General features: G+C 35.5%; 1 protein-coding gene and 1 pseudogene across 1 annotated transcript in view; one reads left to right on the forward strand and one right to left on the reverse strand.

Annotated features, from left to right (window-relative positions):
• Positions 1 to 1,093: 1,093 nt before the first annotated feature.
• On the reverse strand, positions 1,094 to 3,055 carry LOC149782085 (general transcription factor II-I repeat domain-containing protein 2 pseudogene; annotated as a pseudogene).
• A 9,410-nt stretch (positions 3,056 to 12,465) lies between these two features.
• The window catches only part of LOC149782086 (uncharacterized), a 164,338-nt gene continuing 161,255 nt past the window's right edge, over positions 12,466 to 15,548 (forward strand). Inside the window, exon 1 of the mRNA XM_089933519.1 lies at positions 12,466 to 12,570. The gene's annotated coding sequence lies outside the window, so the exon portion shown is untranslated. The remainder of the gene's footprint in view (positions 12,571 to 15,548) is intronic.

Below are 15,548 nucleotides of genomic sequence, written 5' to 3' on the forward strand. Positions count from 1 at the left end.
GGTGCACCAAGACGAAACTTTATCATGAATACGATTAACTAACAGGAAACCATCAGTTTGCCTTGTCAGGTGCTCTTGGGACAACACTGTTAAAGGATGACATTTCGCATAGTCATCATACAGTATGCTGCTGTCAAGATATCAGGTCAATATTTTAGTTTCAGTCCCAATTTCCTGTCCCATTCTATAACCTTCAGAGATTTTGAGATTTAAGGGATGAAATTTAGCATGCCCATGTATGATCCCTAAAAAGTGTCAATGTAGAACACGTGGAGTTCTGCTGTATATTCTAGGCGACAGTCATGTGCCAAGATCGTATCTAAACATTGTGAATAAAGTCATGGACGTGTGCAAAAGTAAGTAAAAGCATGGAAATTCTATGTTTTCATCCAAAATAGAGTATACTACTTTACCTATATTTCTTATCACATTGATAATGTTTGGGTTGTATCTTATTACAGTTTTACTGTACATTGTATCTTACAGTTATTACATATATTACATTTATATAACCTGCGATTTACCTACTCCAATGGTTATGATGTTACTGTCTTTATTTAGAAAAGGCCATAACAGGAAAGGTTGCACTGGTAGTTGGATGTATTTGCGGCTCAAGTCGTTGTATGTATGGGCATCCTTCGTTCATTTCCACAGAACTTTACATAATTGGACAGTTATTTTATATTGTCACCGAAACTTGCTCTCTTTATATACTTAATGTACAGATGATATATAATTGTTCATATGTGTTTTCAAAAACATTTATTGAGATATTTGTCAAGATGACCTTCATTCGGTTGGCATAAAAGCTGAATCCATTCATGCACGAAGCAACATGGTTTTACCTTACGGATACCAGAAACTACGAATGTCAAGAATGTGTCCACAAGCTATATATTATTATTTAAATCCTCCAAAAGCAATTAAAACCGATGAAAATTACCGATTCTCTAATGTTCTGAAATAATTGAAACACATCACACTGCAGAAAAATACAATAGATATCAGCAATAGGAAGATGACTCATGAGCTAATTATATGAACAGCCTAAACATGCATATTTCATTCGTCTGTCTATCCCAGGGGTGTCAAACTCAATCGCTCAGCGGGCCAAAACTCAAATCACACGTAAGGTTGCGGGCCGAACAGGATAAACATTCAATAAGCGGAAAATTAAACCTTTTTTAAACATTAATATAAATTAAAACAGAAAAAAGTTTTAATAATAAAAAATCACTGGCATACCCATTTTCGCTCTTATGCCAATTTGTCAGAGCTGGATGTTTGGCATCTTTTCTTGGCTACAAGTTCGTTTATGTTGGGAGTAATGTTCTGTGTCATTGAGATTCTCATGATGGACTGCAAGTGTTCATCAGTGAGACGACTCCTGTGTGATGTTTTGTTAATCTTCATCACAGAAAACAGCTGCTCACACAGATATGTGCTACCAAACATGCTCAAGGTTCGAGCCGCATGTAGACGAAGCTCAAGCATCTCTTCAGGAATGAAACGAGTGAACTGTGCAGGCCCCACAGTGTCGTACTTTGCCTTTAGTGTCCCATTACACTGCAGCTCTATTAGCTCCATCTGCAAATTTACAGGTGCAGTTTCCACGTCTATGGTAAATGGGTTACGAAACAGCTCGAAATTACTTTTCTGTGCTTCAAAGTCACTAAAGCGCGAAGTAAGCTAAGTTTTTCAGCAAAGTGTGCATTGGGAAACACCATAGCGTTGACTTGGTTCAACATTGCTTGGCAACAAGAAAAGTGAGACAAGTTGCATTGGTGCATTTGTATCTCCCATAAGCGCAGCTTCACTTGAAATGCCTTCACTGCATCATGCATATCAGTGATCAAGTGGTCCCGTCCCTGGAGCTGCAGGTTCAAGTCGTTGAGATGAGTGGTTATGTCAGACAGAAACGCCAACTCACATTTCCACTTTTTACCCCGAAAAACTGTGGAGTCTTTTTCCTTTGCTGTCCATGAATTGACAGATTTCACGATCAGCTGGAAATATCTACTGAGAACTTTTCCCCGACTTAGCCACCGCACCTCTGTATGATAAGGCATGTCGCTGAACTCTGAGTATATCCTGTAAAAAAAAGACTGAAATTGGCGAAGATTTAAACCTTTGGCTCTGATAAAGTTGACGGTTTGTGTTACAGTGCTCATTACACCTTCCATGTTGAGGACTTTACCACACAGCGATCCTTAGAGTATGATGCAGTGATATGCTATCAATTCACCAGTACAGTTCTCCTGCATCTTTATCTGCATCCTTCCAACTAGTCCACTTTTTTCGCCGCACATCGCCGGCGCTCCATCTGTTGTAAGTCCAACAAGTTTGTCCCAAGGCAGGTTCATGTTGGTTAAACTTTGACATACGTTGTCAAAAATGTCTTTTCCTGTCGTTGTCCCATGCATGGATTTCATGTCCAATATTTCTGCTGTAACATTCAAACTGGAGTCCACTCCACGGATGAAGATGGCGAGCTGTGCAGTGTCAGTCGTGTCATTACTTTCATCGACAGCAAGGGAGAATGCAACAAAGTCTTTGCCTTTTCGATCAGCTGTGTTTTCACATCAGTGGCCATCTCACAAACACGATCAGCAACCGTATTTCTGCTAAGGCTTACATTTGCAAACATCTGCTTTTTGTCTGAACACAAGACGTCACACACTTTCATCATGCATCGCTTCAGAAACTCTCCTTCTGTAAATGGTCGGCCTGATTTTGCAATCTCCTCCGCCACAATAAAATTTGCTTTCACAGCAGCGTCAGTTTGTGATTTTGCTTTGGTGAACAACGTCTGCTGTGATGTTAAATGCCTCTTCAATTCTTCTACCTTCTGTAGCTTCTGCTCTGCATTCAGGTTTTTTAACTTGTCTTGATGTTTAGTCTCGTAGTGCCGCCTCAGATTATATTCCTTGATCACAGCCACATTATCTCCACAAATTAGACACACAGGTTTACCGCCAATATCAGTAAATATATATTCAGCCTCCCTGCGGCTTTGAGAGGCTCTCTTTTCAGAATCAACTTTTCTCTTGACCATTTTAAAGGCTAGCTTTGATTTAGAAGATTGTGCATCTACCGACAGACGCTTGATTGATATCACGTTAGCCGTAGCGGGAAAAGGTGATGTAATATCCGGGCACTACACTACTTTCATTTCTTATGCGCCAATCCAAAACGAGCAACTGAACGTTGCTAGGTTACTGTAACGACGAACATCCACTCACTGCACAACTTTTATTTTCGCTTATTCTGATCGAAGCGAGAACGCTCTCAGGTAGCCTATCGTTCGGCAAGGCTGCTAATTAGGGAATTTGATTTGCACTTTATATCGCAGGGCCATTAAAAATATTTTTGCCTAAAAGTCTCTCTCGGGTAGGATATAATTGTACGCCGGGCCTGATGTGGCCCTCGGGCCTTGAGTTTGACACATGTAGTCTATCCCTTCGAGCAAAGTAAACAAAGCGGATATCTTGCAACGTGTGCAATAGCCTCTTCCTGTGCATATTGTAATTACTTAATGAATCGCCACACACACTCTTTCCAAATTCCAAGCAAATCGTTTTATCACTAGAGCAGCAGATTGTATTTCTAAGATTTGACCGATTCTTATTTTCATATATTTGCTTTATCTATCTATCCGATAGAATCACGATACATATGGCCTCGACTACGGTCATATTAATGTTGAATAATTCATTTATGTTCGTTTTGTCATCGATCGCAGTTGGGCTTAGATGAGCAGGGGGAGGATTACAAAAAATTCCCGTACCATCTCAATCACAATACAATGTTTATTTCGCTCCAATCATGACTTTGAAAAATGGGGGTCAAATGTAAATAAAAAGCAGTTAAACATGCGTGTGACCTTGATATGGAAGCTTTATATCAGATTAATGATGTAATTTGTTCTTAAATTGTTGATGAGCCAACGTTTATTATGTAAAGACTGAATGCAAAATTTATCCTAATCGAATTACTCCAGAAACAGAGTTTAGGTAATCATCCCACCGATAAGTATTAATATGTGTTCTGAAATGCGTCTATAAAATAAAATTTATATGTTGCGTATATCTGTAATTTTAACCTTCAGTTAATCTACACAAATATTAGATATAATTCGCTGTAATCGTAAGCGATTGCCTTCTCTTTTTTCATAAAACTTATATAAGAGGTACACTTTTTACAGTTTAAAAACCATGTTGCGAAATTTATGTGACTTTCCAAAATGAGTTTGCATTATTAAAGCCACTAATTTTCGATATATATATATATATATATATATATATATATATATATATATATAGAGAGAGAGAGAGAGAGAGAGAGAGAGAGAGAGAGAGAGAGAGAGAGAGAGAGAGAGAGAGTACAATATGTATTATAGTAGTATCGAATAGTTGTAGCTCATCTCGCTTCCTCATGAGAACAATTTACGTGTGGTGTTTCAACTACCAATTTAAAATGTGCATACTTATCTTGCCGTCTGCTCACTCCCTTCTACTCCAACCCAAACCTATTAGTACATTGATCAGTCATGCATGCAAAATAATTGAAGAGAGCGTAATGTTGAACAAAGTGTCTTTCGATTTAGATTCACGTCTTTTACAATAGTTGACAAAATAGCAATGCCGTTTTCTGTGGAGTCCTTTAATACATATAAAAGGTGCGCAGTCTGGAAACAATTGAATCCAATCTCATTTATCTTAATTATTATCACATAATTGAAAACCTCTACTTTGTTCAATGATATTAGCATGCATTGTGTGGCCGTACGATTTACATTTTATGGAGTATATGCTTATATTTAAATATTATGGCAATTCGGTTTGTAAATAACGTTCTTAGGGTGGTTGTGATATTGTTCCATAGTCTATCCACTACATTATAGAATACTGTTAAGTCATAAATAACTATAATTATAACCTTCAGTTAAACTACACCAGTATTTGATTCTCTCTAAGAATAAGATATCTGCTCTTTCTTCATAGAGCATGTACATAGAGGGACTCATGTTACATTTTAAATGCCGTGCTAACAAGTATGTTTGATTTTTCACAATGGCTTTACATTTTTAGTGCCAAACATTTTCATTCTATGTTGTTGAATATGTATTATGATACTATTTAATTATATTAACTCCTGTCTCTTCCTATTTAGGTGCTGCGGCTTCTCGCTCACATCTGCACACTATCGTTTGTGGTATCATGGTACCATTTGTTTTTCCGTAAATCTCAATGCTAACGTTTGGCGAAATACATACACCTCTTATCATACTTCACTACGAATAGCACATATTATATACAAGAATATTTGATTGGCATTTTGAAGAGAATAGAACAATGTATCACATTACACTTTAGAAAGGTAAATCTACTGGACATAAATACCCCAGATACACTTTTAAATATGTATACCACATGTTAAAAAGTATCACAAAATACAAACCATGACGTATATATGAATTAACTTAATCACACACACATGGCCACATGATTCAACAGTTTCTAAGCTTGACAGAAACTATAACTATTACATAATGCGAAAAATACATGTAGTTTTGTTGTTTACCTATGAACTCAATTTTCTTTAAACATTATTATCCGCCAACACACACATACACACTCGTTTTGCGCAATTGCTTCATTTATACATTTTCGCGGACCTAGCAGTTTTTTGCTAAGTGCACATCTGAAATAAGGCATATTTTTTAATTAATAATCAAAATCAACAAATCAATCATACAGTGAATGAAGGAGAATTAAATATTATTTTAGCAATGACTCAGTCTAGCGAAATAATGTTTGAATATCCTGGATTACCAATGATGAAATACATGGTCATTATTTTTCTTGAAAGAATATAACCCTATTGCAAAGTATGAAAGTGTAGAGCGTTATGTAAACGAACTTCATGATCGAACTTCACCTATTCTAAGGTATTTGCATTTTGATTATTTGTCTGTTGTGGACTATTGTCGGAAGTTAATTTCATGAAGAATACAGAACAGAAATTCTAAATATAGTAGATGAAGAATGTTGTTTTCAGAACATCAGGATTCTAGATCTCGGTCAGCCGATAACAATAGTATTAGCGAAACGTCGCCTCATTTTAAAGGATAAGTGACATAGTATGACAGGTCAAGGTATTGACCTCGATATCAAATATCAAGGTCAAGATCACATGTTGCCGATTGAACGAGGCTGATAATGAGATGTCGCCCATTAATGTAATGATATTTAAAGCACAGTGATAAGTTCAATCAAATGGTGTTGTTTAATCCTAATACATTCACCTTATACCATGGATATTCAAACTATTACTTGTACATTATTTCATGGATATAGTAACTATCTGAATATTTGGAATTCATTAGGAGTTCTCATGTATACGTGTAATCTATTCATTAATATGCTGTGACAATTCAATTACTCTGATTGCATTTACCTTAAATAGAACCATTAATTGTGGAACGCGGTATTCAACGGTATTGAAGGTTGGGCTATCATGTGGTCAAATATAATTTGGACATGGTTGTAATTCTTGATTTAGACTTCTTTTAAAAAAATAGCTCCACGGAATTAAATAAAAAACAATTGAAAAAACATATTCAGCATGACAGCCTCACTGAAGATATAAACGATGCAAGTCAGGTAGCAAGTTTTGCTACGGTTACCAAAGATAGGAAAATCTTTAAATGAATTGTTTAAAAATCTGCAAACAGAATGTGAGCAAACCTGACAAAGATTTCTGGCGTGTAAAGCTTTCAAGTCTGCAAATTTAGTGTGTGAATGAAGCACACAGATCAGCAAACAAATACAATCGTAATGACATACAACAACACAACTGAAATTTATGCCATTACATCTTCTTTAGCAGTACGACATCCTTATTGATACATTTTTTAAAATCAAAGTTACAAGAACTCCACCGAACTCACTAATAATTAACGAAGTCTTATGATTACTTTTTGATAACGTTATCTTCCAGTTCTAGTGCTTCTCTAGTAAGTTGTCGTTACTTTCTAGCCTGTACTATTGCAAACATACAAGTTTATATTCAAATGGTTTTCAAATACTTAAATATTCGCTTCTTTACATTGATTTCTTGCTTGCAGATATTAGGATACCAAGAATAAATCTGCTTTCATATTGACACATTTGTCAAAGTACAATCTGCATATCTAAAATGAACATTAAATGTAGAGGTTTGAATCAAATATTTGTTGTTCTATGTTGTGAGTGAGCTACTAGCAAATACACAATTTGGTCCATAACATTCTACCGATGCATTTTCAGTTCGATATCTTGATCTATGTATAAAGCGATATTAGTGATGTGTGGTATGTCTAGGTTTTCTCAGAGAGAGAGAGAGAGAGAGAGAGAGAGAGGAAGGTAAGAGAGAGATAGTTTGGTCCATAACATTGTATCGATACTTCCGTAGCATTTTTCATTTCGATATTTTGATCTGTGTATAAAGCGATATTAGTAATGTGTGGTACGACCGGGTTTTCTCACAGAGAGAGAGAGAGAGAGAGAGAGAGAGAGAGAATACGTCACTGTGGCCTTATGTCAGTGTCACACTTCATTCTTTATTGTCATGTACATTTTTGTATGATATGTAAAGTAAAAATAATAAATGTATGGTCCTTGAAATAGCAATTTAAATGTGGTTAGTTATCATGGCGTCTGCTCAATCTATTTTACTCAACCCAAAGGTATTGGGATATTGACCAGTCAGGCATGCGAAATATTTGTAAAGACCGAAATGTTGATCAAAGTATATGTCATTTTACATTCACGAGTTTATAATAGTTGACGAAAAGCTATACAGATTTATGTGGAGTCATTTCATACATATAATTAACAAGTTATCAGGTTTACGGTCTGGATATATTTATTTTAAAATATTATGATAATTCAGTTTGTGAATAAAGCTTTTAGGATCTTTTCAGAGTGTCGCCACGAAGGTATAGAATAATGTTAAAAGAGTTACATGTAATGATTCATAGGTGTAAAGTTAAAACTAGTAGGGGCAGAATGTGCATAGATCTGAAGCAAAAATAGATTTCGGTAAAAGGAGAGACTTCATTTCACTATGTGTTTGAGTGTAAATTCTCGTTGGTTTATATATTAACACATTCACTTGAGTGTCCTTCGATTCTTTCAATCGTCAATACCTTTATCATTACAGTTCCTACTGTTATCCTTTCGCCATCCACTCATCTAATTATTCTCTCATTATTGTGCTGTACATTTCCTTCTTTTCTTCGTTCCTTCCGTCTTTCTGTTCCTCTTCATTTTACACAGCTAGTGCAGTTTATGACTGCTAATACTAACAATCATTTTTTTCTCTCGTCCAGAGGTTGTCTGTTGATAGCATCTTTAAATACATTTGTTGAAACACAAGATAGAATATAAGTTTAAGACACCTGAACAGTTTTTTGTGTTCCTAGTTGTGTCTTCGCTTTCACCTTTCAAGCAGGATAGATTTTTGTATTCAGACGAATCAATTTCATTGACAATGTTAAGTCTAAACGGGAGCAATTATTTTTCATTATGTGAATACATGCTTACCTATTTACACTGTTCATGGATATAACATCTGAAGATTTGGAAATATATGTAAACGTATCCCATTCGACAAATACTACTTTAAAAATACTTATTTAATATTGTCTTGAGTGCTTTGCATTTCTTCAAACATGTAATAGGTAAAATCAGCTAACGATACAATTGATGAGAAGCAGAATTATATTGATACCTTGAAATTATCTTCATGCAACAACATATTTCCAAGTGTATTTTTGTGTGCTGGTCTTTGCATGTATTTCAAAGAGAGCAAACATTTATGTTTTCCCGGTCGTGTGTACATCTTTGTCCAGGAACGATTTTTCACTAAGACGAAAACAAATCATACTTTCCTGACCTGCAACGAAATCATATTTTATTTGTACAAATTACTGGAATCAAAATATATAACCATTCTAAATTACACTAACCTCATTTGAACTATCTCTGCTCTTTCTGCGAGATAAATATATGTTACAGATGAATGTAGGCGTAGTGCTTGGCAGAAAAATAATCCCTTTAGTTTATTCTAAATTCAATTGCAAAGATAGAACCTGCTTACATACCACCTGTGTATTTTATGAATTGATTCTTCGTAGGATTGAAAGATAAGCAAATGAAACAAAACTGTTTGATGCAAATGCATGGTCAATCTGTGTTTAGCAAATAAAGGTTGGGTGTCCGAATGACAGTCGGTCGGTGTTATCGGCATGCATTTAAGACAAGATCCACGGTACTGACAAAGAATGCCCTACCGGTAAAGTTGAAGTAATGGGGTCGTTCATAATACAAATACGCTGTATGGGAACTAATAAAATGTATATCCCAAATAAACCGTTCGTCGCCTTTCTCGCACACAAACACAACCATACACATTAATATGCAAGTGCAAACGTATTTATTTTTGTTTTCCGTTAATATATACAACTTACCGAAACAACTGTAATAGACTATATGACGTGACAATTTCTCTTTTACGGTGAAGAAATATTGCAGTTATTTTTCTCTTAAAGTAACTTCGATCCCCTTGATTAATAGCTTACTAACATACGTTATTGACCTAACGTGACTAATCTCAAGAGGAAACAAATGTAAACGATAAAAGCTGAGAACAGTCTTGGCGTTACTGAATAGACGTTTTGAGTAGAATGATTGGTTGTTTGGCATCTGTTAGTCTCGAGAGACGATGGAAGTGCGCCCATGAGAGAGAAATATCCCGGTTGGTGTTTGTGCAGCGTCTGATGGGGTTATGTAGCCATACACGGGAGTATCAGTCCTTGCTGCACTTGCTGTACTTGAAAGTTGGAGCTTCTTCTTCTTCCTCTGAGATCGCTTTTTGTCAGCTAGCAAGAATAACTTGTTCTCAGAGGCTTTCAGACCAGTGATGAGAGCGCGTGGCCTGCTGAATCTGTCTAGAGCAAGCTATTCCCAGGTGTTGACATCATGTCAAAGGCTTTCATGTCACGCTTGCAGATATCCTTGAAGCGGAGATGTGGCCGTTTGATCGACCTTTAGCCAGAGGCAAGATTCGAATAAACATCTGATGCGAAGTTGGTGGAGGAGTGTGACCATGCTGGGAATCTTGGTACGTTCAAGCACCCTTTTGTTTGTTACTCGATCGCTCCAGGTTGTCCCTACTATGCGTCGGAGACATCACATGTGAAAGATGCTCCTGCTGAATAGAATACTTAATAAGTGTATGTCTTAATAACATTAAATAGAGAAGAGAACATTCACATCTACCACGTCAATGAATATTTTAGTACACAAACGGAACACTGATATATGTCATTTAATCTGTCCGCTGTTTGTTGCCTTAATATCATTTTACAATTACCACAGTACATGCTAAAACCAATGTCAAAAATAACACTCTGATATCAAGCACATTTGTAGTAGATACACATGACAAACTGATATAATGTCAATATGAGTGAAAAGCCTACCTAGGCTATGAATTATAGATGACTTCAGTTGTTCATACTCTGTTAATTCTAGAATAGAAATTAATATGAATATCCATCTACGTTGGTACCAATGCCTTTTCATAAGAGACGCTTTTATTTTGCCATTTTGCATGTATAGTGTCATTCCTAAGAATAATGACACTTGTGAAGGGAAGAATCCCAAAAAGACCTGCTTCACGTATGTCGAATACAGATATTTGTGACCTATTTTCAATGCAGAAGGAAATTGTTTAAGCGACTCGTGAGGAAGAACAAAAATGGCAATTCTGGTGTCTGCTTGTCCTTACGTAGTATATTTTATATTCACCTCAAGGTAAATTAAGACATTGCAAGTTTTAATCTGTAGATATATTATGAAGAATGCATGCTTAAGTATGATACGGGATCTACACTGTCTTCTGGCAAACCATCAAATCCGGCATGGAACCAAATATCGGGCCGGGTTTTTCTGTGGCTCCACTGTTACCTATATCTGTATTCTGAATTTAACTTTTGCCTATGACTGCAGATTGTAAGGATCGTTTCGAAAACAACATATGGCATGCTAAACATTTGTTTATGAGTGTAGACTAGACGTTATGATAATATGTGTAAATATGTATACTTGGACCTGAGTTGAAGACATTGGTTCTACCTTTTAAAATTACACAGAGTACCTCATTTGTGACTGGTTGGCTGCTAATCTTTAAGTAAAAAGACGACATAATCCTTTCAGAAAATCATTATTTCGTTGTAGATCAAGTGATGATCTATACAAGGATGTTTACTTCACAATTATTCATTCTTATTTTAACATCTGTCTAGAGGAACCAGTATTTTAGTAGTGTTCAGTTATATTTTGAGATGATGCATTCATTTAAATTATTCATTAGAACTACATATATTCGTGACTTCAGGACCAAGCTAATAGTTTGGAACTATTGTGAATTCATTGAAGAACATTCTGGATTATATGAATGTGTTACCTTAAGACTATTAACATCTTCGAGGCTATTGGCACATCAGCACATCCAAGATTAGATTTCTTTCAGAACACCATTGAGGTTAATTCGGAAAACAATATACGTTTTCTCTAGTGAAATAACATAAAGGATCATTTGTGATTTAATTCGTAAAACTGTAAGATCCTTTTAAATGTTCACTGTTTATTTACGGGACATACTTTATTTGTTGAGAATTAATAAAAACTGGTTGTTTTTCGCTTCATTATGTTACTTAGTTTAAGATCATATAGTCGTAGCACTATGAAGTGGAAAGATAAATCTCTACCAACCTTCACTGTACACGGCAAATTCATATATTCTCATTCCGGTTGTAACATGCAAGTCTAAGATGTTATGTATGAAAATAAGGAAATTACATTTTTCACACTTCATTTCGATACCTGAGGGTAACCTTTGTTTTTTTATGTAACACCATTTTTGCAATATATGATATACTCTACATGGCATTTATATCAGCATAATCCGGTTACAAATGAAAAAGATGCCTCTAGTGGTATTTATTTGTTTGACTATATTTAATGGCATATACATGGTAGTTTTCAACATAGTTTTGCGAAGATGCACACTCAGTTGTCAGATGCGGTACAGCGGTGGCTCAGATTGGTAAACGGTAGACTTGTAATCCAAGGGTAAAATCGAAAGATACCTATCGTTGTTTCGGTGGGTCATAAGCACATACACTTATCTCTCATTCCCTCATTATAATAGGGCCATTCATGCGTTAAAATTACCGTTGAAAAGTAGAAAAAATACATTCTTTCCAAGCCAAACAAAATATTGCTCATAATAGCGATCCGTGTTCTTTGCCAGCATATACCTGTCATTCTTTCAAATGTGGTGTTGCACTCGTATTTAATAATTGGGAAATACAATTGGGACCGTGTGCAAAGGTAACTTAGTGTGCCAGTACAGGCTTATTCCGGTTTTTCTGGATTGTTGCCAAAATTTACTGTTTGGGAGGAGGATAGATCACGTAAAAACGAAGAAATTTAACTTGTGTATCCAAAATGGATTAAGGTATGTTCCTTTTATTTCTGTTTATATCGTATATTATTATAGTAATACTGTATGCATCGTAACTTGATGTTCACATCTATATGAGGTTACACTACTGATATTATTTCGATAGGGCCATACTGTGAATACATGGCTTGATAGTAGTGCTGAGTTGTTGTCCAACTATATGAAGAAATTCCTATATATAAGGAAAATGATACTAGATCACGCAGTCCGCAGCTCTTCGTTCCTTTCCAGGTGGTTTAGATATTTGGACGTTGATGTTGTATCGTCCCCAGTATTTTCTGTGTTTATATAATTAATGGGCAGAAAGATATACAATTGTTCTAACGATTTAATTGAGATATTCTCAAGATGACAGTCATTTGGTTGGCATAAATAATCATTCCCTTCACCCAAGATAGAACATGGTATTAGTGACACGTCATTTGGATCCGACCTTTAGTTGCGAAATTCCATAACATGCTATGAGGACAAAATTTATGCAAACCAGCATGTCTTTATACACTCTCCAATGCTCAGTTGTCTTTGTTAGTTATAAGAGAAATTATTATTTGCAAAACGTTGTGGACCATATATATTGTTATATAAAGCTAATAAAAGCAATTAAAACTAATGCAAATTTCCAAATCTCTGACGGAGTAGGTTAAATCAAAGACATTTGAATTTTACAGGATGACAACGATTTGCCCATTTTATGAACGTTTTAGATAAATCTTGGTCCAAGTTTAAATCTTCTTAGTGCTACTCTATAAGATGTCGACATTTATATTTATATTTGAGCTGTGGTCAGTATTGTAGGAATACTATATTCAGTTGGAAGACTTACATAAAGTCAATAAATTGAAGATATATGCACAATGTGGAAGGTCCTTACACCTTCAATAGCAAGATTTATATTAGACTAAATGTGGAGTACATTTTTGCACAATTAGTAATGATCTTCAACCACAACATAACTATTTGTTAATATCAGATAATGGGTGAGGAAGGTCATGTAGCCAAAGTTAGATCAAAATGGAAAGTATAAGGGCGAGGTATTCCTTCTGTCTAGATGATATTAACAAAAAGATAATCATGTAGTTGTATTAGTCTACATATTTAACACAGACTATTATTTGCAAATGTTTCTTGAAGAGACTTGAATCAATTTTTTGTTTGACCTATCAAGGAGGACTCTCAGGACCTTAAAGCATTATAGAGGTCCTTTGATATCGATACCATGATCAGTCAGGATATTGTTTTCTGATGACATTACATCAAACAAAATGCGAAATCAAATATATGTATCAGACAGTAGGAAGATGACGCATAAGCTAATAATATAAAAAGTCTGAAAATTAATATTTTGCTCATCTGTCAATTCGTTCGAGTGAATTAACAAAGAGGGCGCTTGCAAGGGATATAATAATCTATTCCTACTGTATTGCTTTCCGCGTTAATGGCCTTCAAACAATAGCATGTTCTTGCCAACAATGGCACACACAGAGCACAAAAACACTTTCAGGAAGTACGCTGCAAAACAATAGTCAATACCGTTGACTAAGATATTGTGCTCGAGGCCTACGAATTAAGTGAAAGAGTGAAATAAGGTTAAGTTACTGATTTATTCAGTTGTTTCATTCAAATTATGTTTCTAGTATGAATGTCCAATATATGTACAATTTTGTAGCTAGCAGCTGTTTCCTACATGGAAAAACACCTACGAATTCACTTTAGCCTATGTAAAAGTACATCTCAGTTAAAGTAATGGAATTGGTATTCCCCCTACGTCATCGGGACACACCGGTATAGTGGCTTATAAGTGTATGATGTAGCTCGGTAAAAATAGGTCAGGTATAGATTTCCATACTACCACATGATTTTCGACTCCCAAACGGGATAAAGTTACGAAAAGTAATTATTATACAAGAAAAGAGACTAGGAATTGTAATAAAGGCATCCAACATGGGTATATAGATATATAAGAGCTCGGTAAAACGAGGTTGAGTTTTAGGTCATCTGGGCACATTTGGATTCAGTTCTCGATAAACTCGGAAAAATTCGGTAAGGTTACCGAAGGTGAATTTAGTACGCAAAGTACAGGGGCTGAAAGAAATGAAGCATTGTACGTTCAGTGAACATCGTCTGCATTCCAAACTGTGTTTTATTTAACATATCTCTTCCTCAGACATTTTTTGTCAAGTTTATCGAACTTTACCGAGGTGGAGAAGATCGATTTTAAAAACGTGTAAACAATTCAAATTCTGAAGAACGCTCTCACCGAAACCCCAAGCGCAACTGTATTTATAGTAGTAAGGCACGAGCCTCTGCAACCGTGACAACTTCAGAAAGCCAGTCGCTGGTAAACAAGCATCACAAGCGACCATGTGTGTATTCCGTTTAAATCACGAATAATACATTCAATATTTATATTTTTAATAGAAACATTTATTATTAGAACTTAGCAAATAGTATGCTCGCCCTTACAGAATGAATAATAAGGTATCTACCTAATCACGACATAATTTTTTCTCTCAAATTTCAAGTAACTTAATTTATCATTGGATCAATAGTTCGTAAGCGTCGAGAAGTTTGAGACTATTTCACATGATACTGTGTATATTGATTTATTCTGGCAATATATTTTTGTGTGAATGTTTCTATTTGACTACCAGTGATGAAATACAGGGACAGTCTGTTTTTTTGGTTTTTTTTAAATATAACCCTTTTGCAAAGTACGAGAATGTATGGCGTTATGTAAACGAACTTCATGATCGTGCATCACCGATACTGAGGTATTTGCATTTTGATTATTTATCTGTTGTCAACAATTGTCGGAAGCTAAGTTCTTGAAGAATACAAAACTGAAATGCCAAATATAATAGCGTAAGAATGTTGTTTTGGCAACATTAGGTTTATCGGTCACCCGATAACAATAGTAGTGGCAAACGGTCACCTAACTTTAAAGAATAAACGACACATGATGACAGGTCAAG

This window comes from Sinohyriopsis cumingii, chromosome 15 (assembly GCF_028554795.1).
Source record: "Sinohyriopsis cumingii isolate HCF-2022 chromosome 15, ASM2855479v2, whole genome shotgun sequence".
NCBI lineage: Eukaryota > Metazoa > Mollusca > Bivalvia > Unionida > Unionidae > Sinohyriopsis > Sinohyriopsis cumingii.